Below are 12,562 nucleotides of genomic sequence, written 5' to 3'. Positions count from 1 at the left end.
TACACTACTGATTACAGCTATCAAAGGTCTGAGCGCTAACACAAAGTATTTGCAACAACAAACATGAGCTACTGACAGCCCACGTCTTTTATGCTGGCAGGCAATCCCTCAGACAGTCCCAGCCAGCCTGACCAATCAGGAATGAGGAGCGTGCTCCGTGACGTCAGCGACCAGCAGGTCAGCGCCTCCACAATCCATAAAGGTCCTGCTGCTGGGCGCGCGCACGCGTAGCCCGAAGTTCATGCGTGGCTGAGAGACCTGCGAGCGGTGTCCCGGTAGTCTGAGCGGCGGGGAGGGCAACGGCGGTCACGCTGCTCTCCGTGACTGTCGTATCCCCGCCGCTCGTTACAGCAGCCAAATTAATATTGCCTTCTTTTCTTCCCACCAACAGAGCTTGCAGTTGGTGGTATCTGATTGCTGCTGCGATATAAATTAAAAAAAATATATATTTTTTTTTCTCCTTCCCTCCCCCCGAGATCCAACCACAATATAATTTGAGTAAGATATCATAGATCCATGAGTAAGATGATGTAGATCCAATCACTACAGGCTCCAGTCGTGGCTGGCTGGCTGATCACGGATCCTCGCTCTGTTTACGAGCAGGGAACACGTGCGCATGTGCACGTGCGTTCCCTGCTAATCTCTGCCCTCCAGGACTTGACACCAATCAACGTTCAGTGGTCCTAGGGGAGCCACTCTGCGGCGTTAGGCGGTCGCACAGAAGTTAATGAAAACCTACAGTGTATAGCTAAATTTTGACCACAGTCATCCAGTGAGTAATTGTGCAAAGTTTAGAAAGCTTGGCATTTCAAATGTGATAACAGCATCAGTATATGTTTTCTCACTGAAGTCAATGACTAAAATCTGATTGGCTTTTTTATTGGCCCACTTTTTTTCCCCCAATCTAATAGCCCCAGTCACCCAGTGACCAACACTTTAAAGTTTGGGAAGCCAGGAGTTCAAAGTGTAAAAATGGCCGCAGTTTTCCTTTCTCAACTGAAAAGCAATGAGTGAAATGTTATTGGTTGGTGGCTCCGCCCACTTGCTAACCCTGAGGGCATGTTTCCACTAACGTGAATTTGCATGCGTTGTCTGCCAATGTAACCAATACAAGTGGATGGGCCTGTTTCCACTTGTCAGGAATTCTGTGCAGAAAAAATCTGTATGCCAGACCCGTCAGAATTCGCATGCCGCACACCCGCACGCGAATCGCTGGTAATGTAATTTAATAGTAAAACCGCAAGCGTTTTTGTCTTGCAGTTTTCCATGCATTTTCGCGTGCGTCGTCGCATAAAAACCCTTGTCAATGCTTACTGGCATTGACATGGTTAAAATCGCATAGCGCAAATCGCGAGCCAATCCGTGTGAAAATCCGCATGGAAACGCGAACTAATCCGCACCCGCATGTGGATTCGTTGACGCTATTTTCCCATCAAAAATGCAACGCACAAGTGGAAACGTACCCTAAAACAAAGTCACCCAATAACCAACTGTGTTACCGTATATACTCGGGTATAAGTCGCAAAATTTAGGACTGATTCAAAGTAAAAAAGTGGGGGGGTCGACTTATAGTCGCATGGTCCTAAATTTTGCGACTTACAGCCTGAGTGGGGTGAGGGTGTGTGTTATGGATGTGGGGTGTGTGTGTGTGTGTGTGTGGAGGGGTTACTCACCATCCATCGCTGGGCGCAGTGTCCTCTTTTCCTCTCTTCTCCCTCACTCGCGCGTCTGCCCCCTTAAGAGAGATGGTCCGGCACCCGATGTCACATGACGTCGGGACCGGAAGTTACCGCGCGAGTGGAGGAGAAGCGAGCAGAAGAGAGGAGACTGCGCCCAGCGGTGGATGGTGAGAGGAGACTGCTGCAGCGGCGGGGAGAGCGGGCATGGAGGCAAACATCCCACCTTCCACAGCCTCTATCCTCCATCTACTTCCTCTCCCACGCATCCCCTTGTGCTGATACCAGCGTCTCCTGTGATGATGTCATCACAGGAACCGCTGGTATCAACGCATGGGATGCCTGGGAGAGGAAGTAGATGGAGGATAGAAGGTGAGATGTTTGCCTCCATGCCCGCTCTCCCCGCCGCTGCAGCCTATACATGGGGGCAACTGTACTGGCTACCTACCTATGCTACTGGCAACTATACTGGCTACCTACCTATGCTACTGGCAACTATACTGGCTACCTACCTATACTACTGGCAACTATACTGGCTACCTACCTATGCTACTGGCAACTATACTGGCTACCTACCTATACTAATGGCAACTATACTGGCTACCTACCTATGCTACTGGCAACTATACTGGCTACCTACCTATGCTACTGGCAACTATACTGGCTACCTACCTATACTAGGGGCAACTATACCTGGCTGCCTACCTATGCTGGCTACCTATACTGGAGGCAGATACCTGGCTGGCTTACCTATAGACTCTATAGACTTACCTATAGACTTATACTTGAATATTTGGAAAAATCCACCTTGTGAGGGTCAAATTTTGGGGGTCGACTTATACACGGGGTCGACTTGTATCCGAGTATATACGGTAACTTTGGGGTTCTTGGCATCAGTAATGTAAAAATGGGAGCAGTTTGAATCTCTCCATTGAAAACAATAGGTGAAATTTGATTGGGTGGTGTTGGTCCCACACACAGTTTCAACATTTTACACACACCCCTCCCCTTCCCCTGTGACATTGTGATTAACTATACAAAGTATTTGGACTCTGACATTAATACTTTTGTGAATGGCAGCATTTTTTTTAATCATCGCACTGAGTAGAAATTCAAAGCTATGAGAGTGACAGCAGTTGGAAAATTTAAAGCATAGCACAGACTATTTTATGCTACAGGGTGAATGGCCCTTGTGCTGCATTGGCATTAAAAGAAAAAAAACAAAAACAAAAATGAATGCAGCAATGGTTTTAACAAATGGGTGCTTTACATTGCTTTGTATTAACGTCTATGTTCAGTCTCTATTGCAGTTATATATTGCATGCGTTATGCAAAGGACCACTATGAATCCAGCCTAAGGCCCAGTGCACACCGAGCGGTTTTTGGAGCGATCCGCCGGCCGCATCCGCCTCTAAAAACGCTTGTCTAATGTATTGCAATGGGATGGTGCACACCGGCGGTTTGCGGTTTTTGCCAAGCCGCAAACGCGCCTCCTGCTGCGCGTTTGCGGTTTTCGGAAGCGTTTCGTCCTCAATGTAAAGTATAGGAAAAACGCAAACCGCTCTTAAAAACGCTAGTTCAAAGCGGTTTGCCAGGCATTTTTGTTACAGTAGCTGTTCAGTAACAGCTTTTACTGTAACAATATGTGTAATCTGCTACACAAAAACGCACCCAAAACTGCTAGGTATGTTTAGAAAACCTCTCTAAACATACCTAGAATCGCTCTGAAATCAGCTCCCAAAACCGCTAGCGTATTGCGGATCTGCTAGCGGTTTTGGTGTGCACTGGGCCTAAGGCCTGGTGCACACCAGAGGAGTTTTTCTGAGCGTTTTGAGTTTTTAAATCTGCTGCTAATGTTATCCTATGTGTCTGTGCACACTGGAGCAATGAGGTTTTGTAAAAAAAACCCATAGCATTACATTGGGAAGAGCTTTTAGAGGTTTCAAAAGCTCTTCCCAATGTAATGCTATGGTTTTTTTTTACAAAACCTCATTGCTCCAGTGTGCACAGACACATAGGATAACTTTTTATTTGCTGAGAAGAAAAGCAGGTCCGGCACCAGTCTCAATGCTTCAGTGAAAATTTATTCCAACAGGTACAGTGAAAAAAGGCACATGGGGGTACAAAAGGACGGCCTGACAGCCGTTTCGCAGGTCTCCCCGCTTCGTCAGAGGCCTCTGACGAAGCGGGGAGACCTGCGAAACGGCTGTCAGGCCGTCCTTTTGTACCCCCATGTGCCTTTTTTCACTGTACCTGTTGGAATAAATTTTCACTGAAGCATTGAGACTGGTGCCGGACCTGCTTTTCTTCTCAGCAAATATATCGTGATATCTTCACTAGGTAAAGAGCACAGTCTGCTCGGCAATCAATTCCGACTGCCTATTCCAGCCCTCTTCGAGTGCCAGTCACCTTTATTCTTCATCTACTACACATAGGATAACATTAGCAGCAGATTTAAAAACTCAAAACGCTCAGAAAAACTCCTCTGGTGTGCCCCAGGCCTAACTCAATGTTAGTACCAGCATCTGTGCAAATAAAAAAAAAAATTTACTGAGCCCCAGCAGGTCCTCACACTTGTAATTGAAATTTGCATATGGGGTTCTGTCACAGTACCCCATATGAGCGCTCTTTTGCCTCTTGTCTTTTGCTGGTGGAAATTAACCACTTGAGGACCACAGGTTTACATTCCCCTAGTGAACAGCAATTTATTTTTTTTTACAACTGAGCCAGAGGCGTAGCTACGGTTCTCAGCGCCCGGGGACAAAGACAGATTTTGCGCCCCCTACTGGTCAGTCCTGAGCCGTGCAAAAAAATTGTCCATGGCCATATATCAGAATATGGGTGTGGTTTTGGGTGGAGCTATGACTATAGCAAGGATTAGATTGCAAGCTCCTCTAAGGACAGCCAGTGACATGAATATGTACTCTGTAAAGTTCTGCAGAAGATATAAGTGCTATATAAATACATCATAATAATACTATGGTAGGATATTAAACTATGACTATGGTAGGGATTAGAATGTGAGCTTCTCTGAGGACAGTCAGTGACATGACTATGTACTCTGTACAGTGCTGCAGAAGATGACAGTGCTATATAAATACTTAAAGGACAACTGTAGCAAGAGGTATATAGAGGCTGCCATATTTAAAAATCTTTTAAAAAATTCTAGTTGCCTGGCAGCCCTGCTGATCTATTTGGTTGCAGTAGTGTCTGAATAACACTAGAAACAAGCATACAGCTAATCTTGTCAGTTCTTACATTAACCACTTAAGGACACTTAATCTGCTGCATGCTTGGTCAGGGTCTATGGCTAAAAGTATTAGAGGCAGAGGATCAGCAGAAAAGCCCGGCAACTGGTATTGCATGAAAGGGAAAAAATATGGCAGCCTCCCTGCAGTTGTCCTTTAATAATAACATGGTAGGACATTAGACTATGCCTATGGTAGGATTAGAGTGTGAGCTCCTCTGAGGACAGGAAGGTAGGAAGGGACATGGAATTATAGGCAGGGATGGGATTTCAAGTACAGAAGTACTTTAATTTGGAATGCTAATATAGGTTAAAGGGGCAGTATTGCGAAAATAGTCCTTTTTACTTCATTACATACAAGTTATGTACAAGTGGAGTAATACTTTAACCACTTAACATCTCAGTCGTTTTCAGCTTATGCATCTGAGCAATGTTCACCTCCCATTCATTAGCCTATAACTTTATCACTACTTATCACAATGAACTGATCTATATCTTGTTTTTTCCGCCACCAATTAGGCTTTCTTTGGGGGGTACATTTTGCTAAGAGCCACTTTATTGTAAATGCATTTTAACAGGAAGAATAAGAAAAAAAATGAAAAAATTCATTATTTGTCAGTTTTCGGCCATTATAGTTTTAAAATAATACATGCCTCCATAATTAAAACCCACGTATTGTTATTGCCCATTTGTCACGGTTATTTCACCATTTAAATTATGTCCCTATCACAATGTATCGCGACAATATTTTATTTGGAAATAAAAGAGCATTTTTTCCGTTTTGCATACATCACTATTTACAAGCTTATAAAAAAAAAATAGAGAGAAATATTTCATCTTTACATAGATATTTAAAAAGTTTAGACCCTTAGGTAAATATGTGTTGTTTTTTTATAGTAATGTTTTTTTTTTTTTTTATTAAACATTTTATGTGGGCATTTTTGGGAGGGTGGGATACAAAAGTGTTTTATTTGGGGAAATATTGGTGTATTGTAATGTTTTTGGGCATTTACTTGTAGTTTTACTTTTACAATGTACGCTTAGAGGGACACAGCTTCAGAAAGAGCGAAGCTTCCAAGAGAAGCTGTCGCTTTTTCAGCGGGGGAGAGGAATCAATGATCGGGCTCCATAGCCCGACACATTGATTCCGTGGCTACCGACTCCGCGGCCGGGAGTGCGCGTGCACGCACGCGATCGACCGTGGGAGCGCGCGGGAGCGCGCCTGTCCTCCTTGACGTTTTTATACGTCAAGGAGGACAAAGTGGTTAACCACTTTTCGACCGCGCACTCATACCGCGTGTCGGCAAAGTGGCAGCTGCAGGACCAGCGACGCAGTTCTGCGTTGCCGGCTGCAGGATAATTAATCAGGAAGCAGCCGCTCGCGCGAGCTTCCTGTCAATTCACGGCGGGGGGCTCCGTGACTAGCCTGCGGGCTGCCGATCGCGGCTCGCAGGCTAAATGTAAACACAAGCGGAAATAATCCGCTTTGTTTACATTTGTACAACGCTGCTGACAGTAGCAGCGTTGTACTGGATCAGCGATCCCCAGCCAATCAGCGGCCGGGGATCGCTGTCACATGACAGGCAGGAGCCTGTTAGAGGCTGCACAGGACAGATCCGTTCCTGTGCAGCCTCGGATCTCTGGGGAAGGGAGGGAGGAGAGGGGGGAATCCTGCGGTGGAGGGGGCTTTGAGGTGCCCCCCACCCCGCCACACGCAGGCAGGAGCGATCAGACCCCCCCCCAGCTCATCATCCCCCTAGTGGGGAAAAAAGGGGGGCGATCTGGTCGCTCTGCCTGGTGTTTGATCTGTGCTGGGGGCTGTAGAGCCCACCCAGCACAGATCAGCAAATACAGCGCTGATCCTTAAGGGGGGGTAAAGGCTGGGTCATCAAGCGGTTAAACTCGTTTAGTGGCTGAACAAATGTAATTAGTACTCTGGCATTACCTATTTGAAGCAAGGGAGCCACGTAAGAAGAAACATTTACTGACGCCGATTTAGACAATACCATTATGCTGTAGGAGGCAGCTAAATCAGCTGTTTGGGGTGGCATTATATTTCCCCCTTGAGACGTTAGAAATAGGATCCTCCACCTTGTAACTGCACTCTCGTGCAGTTCTTCAACGCATGTGAGCCGCGTGACGTCACCGCACTTCACAGATTCTAATGCTGCCTGCCGAGGCCCCTTCACCGCTGCTGGCAAGGACACGGACACCTATTGCTGTCCGTTGCTGTGGTTACCAGCTTTCAGCTCTGCGCAGCATTGTGGCAGCAGCACGGAGCAGCCACGAGTTGTAGCTGTGTCCTGCTAGCATCTAACATTACGATTAAAGTTGTTGTTTTATTCACGAGGCAAGCATTCTTCGAAGGAAAGCAGTAAAAATGTAACTCTTTCCTTCTATGAATGCTTGCCTCGTGAAAAAAACAACCGCCCCCCCCCCCTCCCCGCGCCCACCCTCCCTGTCCCAGGTTGGACCCACAAAAATCTGGTTACTCTATAACTATACCTCTGTCACCTAGTTGCCTAGTTGGGCTAATAGCTATTTGCTGGCTCTGCTCCACAGCATCCATCCAAGACCAGATTTGTACTTTGCACCACCCAATGCCCACTGTCACCGACCGCACCCCCTCTCCCAACTAACAACATCCTAGCGAACTACCCCCTCAGTGCTGCGTACACCAAATCCCCTCTGTCATGTGCCATTCATGGTCCTCCAATGAATGCCAGTGATGCCTCTGTGCAGCATCAGTTCCCGAATTGTTGCCTGAGAGATTGTTTCATGATCCATAACGGGTAACAATCATTACATGTTGCTGGAAACTCCAGGACTATCCAGAGGCATCCCACTAAGGCATTATCTACTGTATATATAAAAAATAACTAAGGTAAGTATTTATATATAAATAATGCACAGAAGCCCATGACTTTCTGGCAGAACTGAGGAGCATAGCAGCAGAATGAAGGGGCTGAAGAGGACAGCGAGGGAGGACTCTGTTCCTCATGGGGTTTGAGGAAGCCCCAGGTAAGTATGAATAGGTGCTAGTGAACCATCTCAGGTTCACTTTAAAGTGTAACTGAGACAAAACAACCTCAAGGACTTATACTTGGGGCTTCTTCCACGCCTATGTAGTCTGTTAACTCTCTCGCTGTCCTGCCGCCTCCCTCAGTGTTGCTACTGTCAGGCCCTTACATTTCGTGACTTGGCTGAGGCACAGGCCACTACGCATTCACGGTCCTGGCCATGCACACCCTCTGATCATGCTCCTGTTGCTCGGAGAGAGCTGTGCATGGGCAGTTCATATAGATGGTAGTTGCAATTTGCGCAGAACACTACCGGTTATGGTATCTGGATGGTGGAGCGCACGGCTAGCACCGTGACTTTGCCATGGCCCCAACCCAGCTGGATTACGTACCCCACTGCAGAAGAACAGAGGGGACCGGCATGGAGAGAACTAATGGACTACAGGGGGCTGGAGGATGCCCCAGGTAAGCATATATCCCTGTGGTCATTTTGTTCCAGGTTGGCTGTGTGTATGAGTGTGTGGCAATGCACATTTTCATTTACACAGGCAGGGGAAACTCACCTTTAATTACCAAAGGCTTAGCTTTCTCCTTCCTCCACATGCTTGATCAACACTGTCAGCCCCAGCAGCACAAATGCAAGACCCAGTGTCATTCCTACTATAGGGCGCAGGGGGGCGTGGCGCACCGGGTGACGGACAGCTAGGGGGGTGTCGCCACGACCCCCCACAGCAGGAGGGGGAAGCAGTGCTAGAAGGAGGGGCAGTGGAGGCAGCGGTGGGGAGGCATGCGGATAATTACTCACCACTTCCGCGATCCAAGCGCTGGCAGCGTCATGTCATCACCGATCTCTGCCTTTATTGCCGCCCACTGTGCTTCCTGATTAGCGGAAGCACAGTGGGCGGCATTGAAGGCGGAGATCTGTGACGACATGACGCTGCCAGCGCTTGGAATGCGGAAGTGGTGAGTAATTCTCCGCATGCCTCCTCGCCGCCCCTGCACGTGCTGCCAGTAATCTATGGAGGGGGAGAGAGGCAGAAGGAGGGGTCCCAGGTGAGGGCTTTCTCGAGACCGTATCATACGGTCTCGAGAAAGCCCTCATAGAGGGGCGAAACGATCATCGACCAGCCTCCGCACCACCTTCAGTACCTCTTGTTTATAAGTATTGCTTTTTGATGTCCTTTACCCATTGTAACTTTTTTACTGGAAGAATTGCATTAAAGTTTTTGGATGTTTTATTGAAAATTGAAATGGCAAAGTTGCTCCTGGATCACCTCTTTCTCAGTTGCCATTTATGATCTATAGCTATTTTTCATCCGGATGTTGCACCGCTGTAATATGATGTATTGGGGTGTTTAAGGCATAGGTGTGCACTCGCTCTGTTATCTTGAACTGTCTAATCGAATGATCATAGGTTTGAAGGAGTGTTTATTTATCTTTGTATGTGTCAGAGTGGTACAACTAAATATTTTTAATTAAAAAAATGTTTGGTTTGGGTCCGCTTTAAAGTCAGGAAGGGGGTGAGGTTAGGGTGAAACATTAGAAATAAAAAAGTTTAGGGGGAGGAGGGATGTTAGTGCTAGCTGGCAGGAAGGACTTTTGTTGGGGGAATGTGCTCCATCTCAGTACTTCTTTTCTTATAGGCAGTCAGACTGACACCCCCTTAAGTTACATGGGGACCATCATACAATGGGTTACATAGCAGCATAGTGAGTGTTGCTGAAACCATGCCTCTCTCTTAGAAACTGACAGCTATGAAAGTTACAAAAGGTAAGACTTTCAAAATAAATGATGAATACACAGACATTGCTATATGCTGGGACGCTAAGCCTTAGTTCTTTTTTTTTAATCCAGTATTCGGTTTATAATCTACAAGACAGTTACTGTATGTAATTTGAAGCCCTGTATTGTCTGGTCATCATCATTTGACAGTAATTGTTCACAACAAAAGCATTTCCACCATCTAACTATAGCAGATGTGATACCAAATAGAGATGGCCCGAACCGTTCGCCGGGCGAATCTCTCTGGGCCCTGTACTACTTCCGGGTCGCCATGACCCGGAGTAGTACGCCTGCGCTAGCCCGGCGGTGTGCGTCCTATATCACGCACCTGTTGCCGGGCACTCTCTGCGCATGCGCGTGACGTCACTAATGACGTCACTCACATGCGCAGAAAGTGCTCGCCAACAGGTGCACCATGTAGGACGCGCACTGCCGGGCCAGCACAGGCGTACTACTCCGGGTCATAGTGACTCGGAAGTAGTACAGGGCCCAGAGATTCTGAGATGTTCGCCGGCGAACGGTTCGGGAACCGTTCGCAACATCTCTAATACCAAACCTGCACATCACTCATTTCTGTATGGTTCCATTATTTGCTATGTATGAAAAACAGGAAAATATGCAGTGCTGATGATCCAGTGCCTGAGAGTTTTCCAACACATGCAGGGCCCAGTGATCATAACTTAAAGCATTTGATGAGTTTAATGGTAATTTCTAAATGTATGTATTCTTACATGTTACATTCTGCTAACTATTTTGGTTCTCAAGTGACTCTTTGTATACTCTGTGTCTTCTTTGTCGCAAATTAGATTATTTTGCTGTTTTAATTATAATTTATCTGAAGATTTGCCTTCAAGCTTAACGGTACCTTTTTTTCCATTTAATCATCACCACCAGCACACATTTAAACACTCAGCTGCCAACATACAACAGGCTATTAGTAGCAGAGCACAAAATACTGAGCTATATAAACATGCTAACAAAACTGGAAAAAAGCAAAGGAACCTCAACCTCCCCAACCAACTAAATGTGATGACCTTACAAGCCTCAGGGCCCTTCCACACCAGGGCGGTATTTTTATTTTATCCCTGACGCAAGGACAGAACTACGTTAACGTGCGTACTTGCGTCACTCTGCGTCAGGCCGGAAGTCAAGTTAGTCTATGGCAACGCGACAATTTTAAAACTGTTGGCGTTGCGGCGCACATGCGCAGAAGCACATTTTAAAAATATGCTTCAGTGCATTTCCACACACCCCGAAGCGACAGCAAGCACGCATCACTTCCTGCTTGGCTGGTGGCCAGACAGGGAACTACGCGGTGTTCCCTGAAGGTCTTTTTCTATTGGTGTGATGCGGTGTGGCAGGCGCGACGCACCATTTCGCTGCCACCCGTTTACAGTGTGAAACCGGCCTAAAGCTCTACAAACTATTCTATAAGGGAGAGACGAAAAGGACACGGAATACCAGTATACAAATAATAAAATTGCCAATCTTTTATGAAATATACGCAGATCTATCACCTGTTTTTTTTTTATCTTAATTTTCTTATGTTTTTGCAATAATAATGGAGATTGGTAATTTTATTATTTTTATACTGTTAATTGGAGTCCTTTTTATCACTCATTTATATTACATACAAATGTCTCCTTTAATATTATTTATCTTTTTTTTTCAACAAGAGGCATTAATTAATTGAGAAAAATACAAATACAAAGCGATGCATGAACAAGTTCAAGAAAATATAAAGTACAAATTGAGACCAGCTGCATTGATAGGTCAATATATTATTTATCTTTTATATAAAAGCCAACATATTCTACACCAATGTACAATCTTCTATACTAAAACCCAAGTGTCTCTGCGTCCCATGTCCCTGTGTGTGTTTTGTAGCAATGCACATGTGCAAGGAGGGACGCAGAGACACTGAAGGGGAGGAAGGGGCGGCCGTGTGTGCGAGTGCGCGCGCGGGGTGGATGTGTGAGTGTGCGCATGCGGCGGGGGAGCGCGCGGCGTGGGCATGCATTCTCACGGCAGGCACGCGGAGACAGACCTAGCCCGTTTTTAAATGGGCTAAGGTCACTAGTATATAATATGTGGTAAAATTATAGTGTTAAATACAACACAGCTACAAGCTATGACACAGGAGGACCATGTCCATTCAGGATTGCGATGAAAAGTTTTGTACAATGGCTGGATTTTCGCAGTGCCGTTTTGGTGCCTGGGATCCTGTTGGTTCATAGTCACAAATGGGGATATCAGGGCTAGTGCATAACTTTAGTGATTGCATTACTTTGGTGCCGCTGTCTGGCTATCATGTAGACGGAATCTAGTACTGGATGTGAAGTACTTTACTTAGACGCTGGTGTTTGGCTGTTATATCGGCGATACCCCATACCAGGTGTAAGATGGGTGTTAGGCAATAGGCTGTTATACAGTGGAAACGGGTTGCTAAGTGTAAAGTGGGTGCCTGTGATCGGCTATCATAGACCTATAGAAATATCCAACATGAGGTGCTTTACTCTGACACCATCACTCGACTATTATACGGTGAAATGTTGCCCGCTGTTGGGGAAGAATTGCAAGACAGGTATAACAGAGGCGCCAAACAAGGATAAAATAGTTAAATACCGTTTAAAAGGGGGAAGTTGGTGGACTCCCCTCCCTCAGGTGAACAAGAACTGGACAATGAGATGTTACTGTAAATTACTGTAACATTTATTAAGAAGCTCCAAGTATGCAATGCGTTTCACGGGTCACTATCCCGCTTCATCAGGCAATAGGTTTGGAGAACAATGCTGGATGTATAATCTGGCCAAGCGCCTCTGTAAAGGCCAGATTAT

General features: G+C 46.1%; 1 protein-coding gene across 12 annotated transcripts in view; it reads left to right on the top strand.

Annotated features, from left to right (window-relative positions):
• Positions 1-12,562, top strand: part of RAP1GAP2 (RAP1 GTPase activating protein 2) — an 863,455-nt gene that overhangs the window by 848,051 nt on the left and 2,842 nt on the right. The window lies entirely within an intron of this gene.

This window comes from Hyperolius riggenbachi, chromosome 2 (genome assembly GCF_040937935.1).
Source record: "Hyperolius riggenbachi isolate aHypRig1 chromosome 2, aHypRig1.pri, whole genome shotgun sequence".
In the NCBI taxonomy this organism is placed as follows: domain Eukaryota; kingdom Metazoa; phylum Chordata; class Amphibia; order Anura; family Hyperoliidae; genus Hyperolius; species Hyperolius riggenbachi.
The sequence above is the reverse complement of the archived record's forward strand: the minus strand, read 5'-3'. Positions and strand labels throughout refer to the sequence as shown.